Below are 8,626 nucleotides of genomic sequence, written 5' to 3'. Positions count from 1 at the left end.
ATAAGTGTGATCATACAGTATTTGTCTTTCTTTGACTTATTTCTCATAGCATAATACCCTCAAGGTCCATTCGTGTTGTTGCAAATGGCAAGATTTCCTTTTTACGGCTCTATATTTTATGGTCTCCTTTCCTCCATCTGTTCATCCATCAATGAACTTCAACACTTTAGGTTTTTTCATATCTTGGCTTTAGCAAATAATGCTGCAATGGTATCTTTTCACATTAGTGGTTTCCTTTTCTTTAAATAAATACCCAAAGGTGGAATTGCTGGTATGACCCTTCCATTTTAAAGTTTTTGAGGAATCTCCATAATGTTTTCCATAGTGGCTGTACCAATTTACATTCCCACCAACAGTGCACCGGAATTCTCGTTCCTCCACATCCTTGCTGATGCTTGTTATTTCTTGTCTTTTTGATAATAGTTATTCTATTATTCTAACAGGTGTGAAGTAATATCTTATTGTGTTTCTGGTTTGCATTTCACCAATAATTACTGATGTTGACCATCTTTTCATGTACCTATTGGCAATATTTATTTTTTCTTGGGGAAAATGTGTTCAAATACTCTGCCCACTTATTAGATATTTTTTTTGCTGAGAGTTGTATGATTTCTTTATATATTTCAGATACTGATGTCTTATCAGATACACGATTTGCAAATATTTTTCCCATTCATTTTGTTGACGGCTTCCTTTGTTGTGAAAATGTTTTACTTTGATGTAGTTCCTTGCATTTATTTTGCTTTTGTTACATTTGCTTTGGGTGTCAAATCTATAAATCCCCCCCAAGACTGATGTCCAGGAGCTTTTTTTGTTTGTTTCTTTACTTATTTGGCCACATCATGTAGCTTGTGAGATCTTATTTCCCTGACCAGGTATTGATCCCAGACTCTTGTTAGTGAGAGTGCAAGGTCCTAACCACCAGACCACCAGGGAATTCCCTCTAGGAGGTTTAATGTCCATGTTTTCAGCAGGTGTTTTATGGTTTCATGTGTTACACTGAATTCTTTAATCCATTCAGATTTAATTGTTGTGTATGGTGTAAGATAGTAGTCCAGATTCATTCTTTTTCATGTGACTATCCAGTTTTCCTGTCACCATTTTTTGATGAGATTATCCTTTCCCCATTGTGTATTCTTGGTTCCTAGAGAAGGAAATGGCAACACAGTCCACTATTCTTGCTGGAAAATTCCATGGTCAGAGGAGCCTGGTGGGCTATAGTCCATGGGGTTGCAAAGAGTCGGACATGACTTAGCAAATTTATAATAAATCCATGCATATATAGGCACTTAATTTACTTCTGGGCTCTACTACATTGTATTGATATATATATATATCTGTTTTGAAGACAGTAGTATACTTTTTCTCCCTAAATTTTACTAGTTGTTTTATTTTTTAGTTATTTTAAAATGCAAATTAAAATATACTGAGAAATTTTTGCTTATCAGATTGGGGAAAAATTAAAATGAATTTTAAAATTTGATGGGAATGTGATTGTTCTGATAATTATCTTTGTTATGTAGTTTGAAATCAGGGAGTGTAATGCTTTCAGCTTTATTTCCCCCCCACCCCCTCAGGTTTGCTTTGGCTTCTTTGCAATCTCTTGTGATTCCCTATAAATTTTAGGATTATTTATTTCATTTCTGTGAAAAATGCTATTGGAATTTTTATAGAAATTGCTTTAAACCTGTAGATTGCTTTGAGTGGTATGGACAATTTTACATGTTAATTTTTCCCATCCATAAACCTGGAATATCTTTCCATTTATTTGTGTATTCTTCAATTTTCCTTTATCAATATCTTATAGTTGTCAGTGTAGAGATCTTTCACTTCCTTGGTTAACTTTAATTCTGTGTATTTTATTCTTTTTGATGCAATTGTAATAGGATTATTTTCTTTTTTTTTTTCTTTCACAGGAAAACACCAATGCAGTCCCCTCCACTACAACAAATTATGCAGTCCAGTTTCCCACATTTGGAGAAATCACAGGGGTCAGCATATCTGGAGTACAATAGATGAGCCTTGCCCTGAGAAAACCACCTTCATGATCATGGTATCACCCCTGCCGGGTAAGTATGGCATTGTTTTCTTAATTTCACATTCTGATAATAACTTATTAGTGTAGGGTAATGCAATCACTTTTGTGTAGTTTTGAATCTTGCAACTTTACTGACTTTGTGTGTTAGTTCTGACAGTTTTAGTGGAGTCTAAAGTATTTGCTATAGTAATATGTCACCAGTAGATAGAGACTATGTTGCTTCTTCCTTTCCAATTTGGATGCCCTTTATTTCTTTTTCTTGCCTAATTTATCTAGTTAGGCATTCCGATATGATGCTGAAGACAAGTGGCAAGAGTAGGCACTTATTCTTGATCTCAGAGGAAAAGCTTTTAACTTTTTATTGTTGGATATGATATTAACTATAATCTTGTCATTAATGGCCTATATTTTATTGTGGTACATTTCCTCTATACTTTGTTCATAGATTTATCATAAAATCAGTGTTGAATTTTGTCAAGTGCTTTTTCTTCAACTATTAAGATGATTGTATAATTGTATCCTTCATTCTGTTAATGTAGTGTATCACATTGATTGGTTTGCCTTTGTTGAGCCACCCTTGCATTCCTGGAACGAATCCCATTTGATCATGGTGAACAATCCTTTTAATGTATTACTGAATTTGCTTCACTAATTGTTGTCCAGGATTCTTGCATGTGCATTCATCAGGGATACTGGCCTGTATTTTTTTTTTTTTTCTTGTTGGCATTCTTGTCTGACTTGGCATTATGATAATGCTGGCCTTGTAAGAGTTTGGAAGGGTTTCTTCCTTTTCTATTTTTGCAAGAATTTGAGAAGTATAGGTATTAAATCTTATTAGAATGTTTGGTAAAATTTACAAGTGAGGCAGTCAAGCCCTGACTTTGTTTATTGGGAGGTTTTTGGTTCTGATTCAACATGCACAGTGAACTTTCTGTTCAGATTTTGTTTCTTCATGTTTCAGTTGGTAGGTTTTATGTTTCTATGGATTTACCCATTTATTTTAGGTTGTCCATTTTGTTGGTATATAATTATTCATAGTAGTCTTTTTTGATCCTTTGCATGTCTGTGGTATTAAGTGTAATATCACCTCATTAATTATTTTTGTGTGTAGTTTTCTGGGATTTTCTAAGTGATTTTTGTTAAGATTTCAATCTTCTTAAATTTGTTAAGATTTGTTTTATTGCCTTATATGATATATTGTGAGGGACTTTCCATAAGCACTTGAGAAAAATGTGTATTCCATTGCTTTTAGATGGAATGTTATTACATATCTGTTAGATGCATCTGTTCTAATGTGTCATTTAAGGTTGATGTTTCCTTATTGTTACTCTATCTGGATGATCCATCCACAGATGCAGGTCAGGTAGCATGCTGCTGCTGCTTCTAAGTCGCTTCAGTCGTGTCTGACTCTGTGCGACCCCACAGACGGCAGCCCACCAGGCTCCCCCATCCCTGGGATTCTCTAGGCAAGAATACTGGAGTGGGTTGCCATTTCCTTCTCCAATGCAGGAAAGTGAAAAGTCAAAGTGAAGTCACTCAGTCATGTTCAACTCTTCGCAACCCCATGGACTGCAGCCTACCAGGCTCCTCCATCCATGGGATTTTATATCTTTCTGTCCCTCTACTTTTAGCCTGTGTGTGCCCTTACATCTGAAGTGAGTCTCTTGTAGGCAGCGTATAGGTGGGTCTAATTTTCTTGCCCAGTCAGTCATTCTACATATTTTGACTGGAGAGTTTAGTCCATTAACATTGGAAGTCATTATTTATTGATGTGTATTTTTGGCCTTTTTGTTCATTGCTTTCTGGCTGTTTTTTAGTTCCTCTCTATTCCCTCTCTTGCTCACTTCCTTTGTGGTTTGATGACTTTCTCTTTGGGTATGCTTAGATTCCCTCTTCTTTATTTGTGAGTATCTACTACTGGTTTTTACTTTATGGTTACCATGAGACTTTCCAATAATACGTGTATTTGTAACAGTCAATTTTAACTTGATACCTTAGGTTTGAACACATTCTGAGCCTCCTTCTCCCACCTATATTTTATGTTTGTGACATCACAATTTACATATTTTGTCATGTATAATCCCTTAACATATTGTTGTAAGTTATTTTTACTACTTTACCTTTTTCATATTCATTCTAGCTTTATACATGATTAATCTGTTACCTTTACCAGGGATATTCACACTTGTGTATGTTTTTCTGATACTAACTTGTGTCTTCTTTTTAACTTAAAGAAGTTCCTTTAACATTTCTTGTAAGGCAAGTTTAGTGGTGAAAAATTCCTTTACTTTTTGTTTGTCTGGAAAAGTCTTTATCTTGCCTTAATTCTGAATGGCAACTTTGCCAGGTATAGTACTCTTGGTTGGAATATTTTTTCTTCCAACACTTAGAATTTATTGTGCCATACCTCTGGCCCACAAAATTCCTGCTGCAAACTAAATTTATAATCTTATGGGTGTGCCTTTGTATATAGCAAGTTGTCTTTTCTCTTGCTACTTTTAAATTATCCTCATAAGTTTGACATTTTAATTCTAATATGTCTTCATGTGGGTTCTTGAGTTAACTTTATTTGGAACTCTCTGTCCTTCGTTTATCTGAATGTTTGTTTCCTTCCCCATGTTAGGGAAGTTGCCAGCTATTATTTCTTGAAATAATTTTTCAAGAAATTTTCTTTCTTTCTGTCTGCCACTCTTTCTGTCTTTTCCTGTGAATATTCACCCTTTTAATGTGACTATTAATCCATCTGATATTGTTACACAATTTCCTTTATCTGTGCTTTTTCATTCTTCTTTTTTTCATTTTAGCTGCTTGAAGTGAAATCTGGTGTCCTGTCTTTAAATTCATTGATCCTTATTTCTGCTTTGTCTGGTGTGCTATTGAACCTCTCTAGTACATTTTTCAGTTTATTTATTATCTTCTTCAGTTCTGTGATGTCTATATGGTATTTTCTTATATTGTCTGTCTCTCTGCTGATGATCTCACTGTGGTCATCTGTTCTTTTCCAGAGTTAGTTGAACCATTATTTGACCGTTAATTAGTTGACCATTCTGTTGAACTCTTTATGGGGTATTAACTTATCTCTGTTTCATTCATTTCTTTTTTACTTTCTACATTGATCTTCATGCATTAGATAAAATAGCTGCCTCTGCCAGTCTTGAAAGAGTGGTTTTGAGTAGGAGATGGATCTTATTGTTCTATCATGCCCTCACTTTTTTCTCTCAAACTTGTATGATTACCAATGCAGTCTATTTTATCTTAAATGACTTCCAGTAGTTGAAGTTGTGCAAGACTTGTCACTGTCCCAGAGGGTAGCATCTCATCAAGCACCTAGATTCAGTATGATTGGCAGCCAGGCAGCCACTATTAAGGGATGCAGACCTAAGGGACTGCAAGCACAGGCATCACCACCAGAGCCATGCAGTTCAGGGTGCTGCCTGGTTAGTAGCAGTGATGAAAAGGGGGCTCCAGGTATGTGTATGAGTTCCCTCCCAGGGATACCTGTGAGCTGTAGCAGAGTGGAAGGAAAGTGCAAAGGTAGCATCCACTATTCCACGTTACTGATAGTAGCTCCGTAGATCACTAGATGTGTCCCACACCTGAAGCCTGTGTCTCAGGCTGAAACTCCAAATAAGCACAGAAAGACTTTGGGTGTGTTTCAGTCTGCTGTCTGTACAGTGTCACAGAGAATGTAGCCTGTCAAGCACTGTCTCTCTGATTATTATAGACCCATGGAACTCAGGACACAAGCTCCCCTGGCCACCAGAGACAGATGATTGCATGGCATCCCTTGGTTGGTAGCCACAGAAGCCAGGACATCAGACACTGTAAGAGCTCCCCTCTGGGAGGTACAGCTGCTCTGGAACTTGGAAGTTAGAGAATGTAAAGATAGCATCCACTATCTTCAAGGTCCCTGGAGAGGATGAGAGTTGGCCCTTACATGTATGTTCAATTAGAATCTGTTTCTCAGACTATAACTATGATGATAAGCTAAGAGTGACTAAACTCCTGGGTCTGTTGCCTTTTGCTGTGCCATGTGGATAGTAACCATTTGAATTTTTCTTTCTCCATTGGTTACGGTCCAGTGGGAACCACGAACATAAGACCCACTGGCCACCAGAGCCAGGTGATATACAGATATCCTCTACCCACAGACAGTAACTGGGGTGTCAGAGAAAGGGATATCCTTTTCTTTCTGGATGATACCAGTGATCTGGAGTAAGGCAGAAGCAGAGTACTGAGATTTCACTCAACAACCTCCTTTACCTGAGAGTGCCACCATAGGGCTCTAGATGTGCCAAACTAGAAGGCTGGCCCCCATATCAATGTTCCTGCACAAGCAAATAGACTCCTTTCACAGAAAGACAGAGGGTATGTTTCTTTTCTCTCTGTGCAGTGCTCTGGCAGGCAGTCTGCCAAGAATTGTCCCTCTGATTGCTCCACTATCATGGGACCTAGGATCACTAGCCACCCTGGCCTCTGAGTGGCAACCCTAAAACCTGGCACACCTGATATAAGAACCAGAGACACATAAAAGCTCCCATCTGGGAGATAATGGTGCTAAGACTGTGGCGCAGAGGGTACCTGGACATGGCAACCCCTGGGTGGAGCAAGGCAGAGGAAGAGTGTATAGATAACACCCACAGGGAGGAAAGTGAAGAAAAAAGAAGGTGGAATCCACAGGCTGGAGCAAGGCAGAGGTAAAGCATATAAATGGCACCCACTAGTGAGGGGTAGAGGGGCTAGATAGTGCCCCCTTGCTGGAATGAGACAGAGGGAGAGTGAAAGATGATGCCTGCCAGGTAGCAGGTCCCTAGATAAGCACTGAATCTGCTTCTCAGGCTGAAACTCTAGGATTCGCAAATGAACCTCTTTCACCTAATCTGGACATCTCTAGATTGACTGCCTCTGCACAGAGCCCTGAGATGGATGAGTCTGTACACGAGCCCTTTACAAAGCGTTTCTCACTTCAGCATGGCATTGTTGCTTTCATGGATATGAGTCTCATTGATTTCAAAGCTAGATGTTTTGGAATCTTATCTTTTATGTGCAGGTCTTAAAATTCGGATCACCCTCTGTGTGATTCAAACCCTTTATTCCTTAAGGAGAACCTCCAGGTTTTAAGTGCCCTCTTGATTGTAGGTCTCAGCACTTGGGGTGGGGAATTCATGATGAGATTGTGTTCCAGCTTCCCTTACCCACTTCACTGTGTGCTTTTTTTATTTGTTTGTTTTCATTTGCCTGATGTATAGGAGTTGCTCAGCCAGTTTTTAAGTTTTTTCTGAGGAAACTGTTACATACTTATGGATTTGGTGTGTTCATGGCAGGAGGAGAGTGAAGAATTCTGCTATGTCACCGTCTTGAACCAGAACCTATCTTGAACTTTGATTATTAAAATACAGATAGTTATCACAAATGGAGGGACTAGGAACAGAGAGATAGCACCTAATTGGCTGCACAACTAAGTTTTACATGTCATCTAAAAATAGCAGTAAAATCATTGGAATGGCCATTTTTCATAAGTTATTCTTCATAATTATCTTTTGGTATACTAGGTCTAACCATATAAATATTTATAACCAACCAGTTCTCATCTTTCAAAACATCTCAAATATCTAGTTGGAAAGTTCAACACCTTTCCATATTTTGCTTTTTTTTAATTAGGACATTTTTTAAAAAGTTAGAGTGAGTATTTCAATTGCAGAAATATATTCTGCTCTTCCAAAAGAGAAAAAATGAAATTAATTTACATAATATAATACTCTCTTTCTGTGGTTTGAAATACTTTAAAAGTGAAGTCCTATTTAATATATGGAGTTGCAAGGATACCTGAAACAGTAAAATCCTGGAGAAATATGGCTAATAAATTAAAATTTACCTATTTATCTGGATAATACAAACTTTTTAAAAATATAAAAGTGTCACTTTAAAAAAATCCACAGTTGCAATTGGAACACAAATACTTATATTTCAACAGGAACTGTCAACATGCAGCTCTCATTATTGGTTGAATCTTATTAATTAACTTGCCATATTTTAAATATCAAAATTATCTTGCCTTTTACTTATGGTTTTATTTAAATTTTAATACTCAAATAAGCTAATTTTTAAAATTTTATGATCTGTCTATGCTTGTTGTCTTGAAATTTAACACTGTTGAGTAACAATGTAGTCAAAATCCTCCACAGTCAGTATAAAAAGAAATAAGACTATGAAAAATCAGAGGCTCTGAATGTCTAAGCAAGACATAATTATGTTGTATACAAAAAACTAAGTAATATAATTAATTGTTAACTTCATAAAAATCTTTCAAAGTGAGAGAAACTTTTCCTTGTGATTAAAAAAATAGGAAGATAGAATTGTGAGGGCAGGAAGGAGTTGGAAAAGAGGGGGAAAATAAAAAGAGGAAAGACAAAAATTATAATTATTTTTGGCTTTCCGTTGACCAAAGTTAATCTTTCTGGTAAAAAGAGGTTCCTCATTTTAGAAAAAAAAGAATTTGACAGAGAACAAATATGTTAGAATCAACAGCATCCTCTTTTGTAATCCCTAGGATTAAAAGGAATAGGAATCTTCTATATATTCATGAGG

At 36.7% G+C, this 8,626-nt stretch overlaps 1 non-coding gene across 1 annotated transcript; it reads right to left on the bottom strand.

Moving 5' to 3' along the window:
- Positions 1 to 1,911: 1,911 nt before the first annotated feature.
- LOC128062703 (U1 spliceosomal RNA) lies at positions 1,912 to 2,077 on the bottom strand. Its single transcript, XR_008200853.1, has one exon. It is a non-coding gene; the product is annotated as a U1 spliceosomal RNA (small nuclear RNA).
- Between the last annotated feature and the right edge of the window lie 6,549 nt (positions 2,078 to 8,626).

This window comes from Budorcas taxicolor, chromosome 17 (assembly GCF_023091745.1).
Source record: "Budorcas taxicolor isolate Tak-1 chromosome 17, Takin1.1, whole genome shotgun sequence".
Classification (NCBI taxonomy): Eukaryota; Metazoa; Chordata; class Mammalia; order Artiodactyla; family Bovidae; genus Budorcas; species Budorcas taxicolor.
The sequence above is the reverse complement of the archived record's forward strand: the minus strand, read 5'-3'. Positions and strand labels throughout refer to the sequence as shown.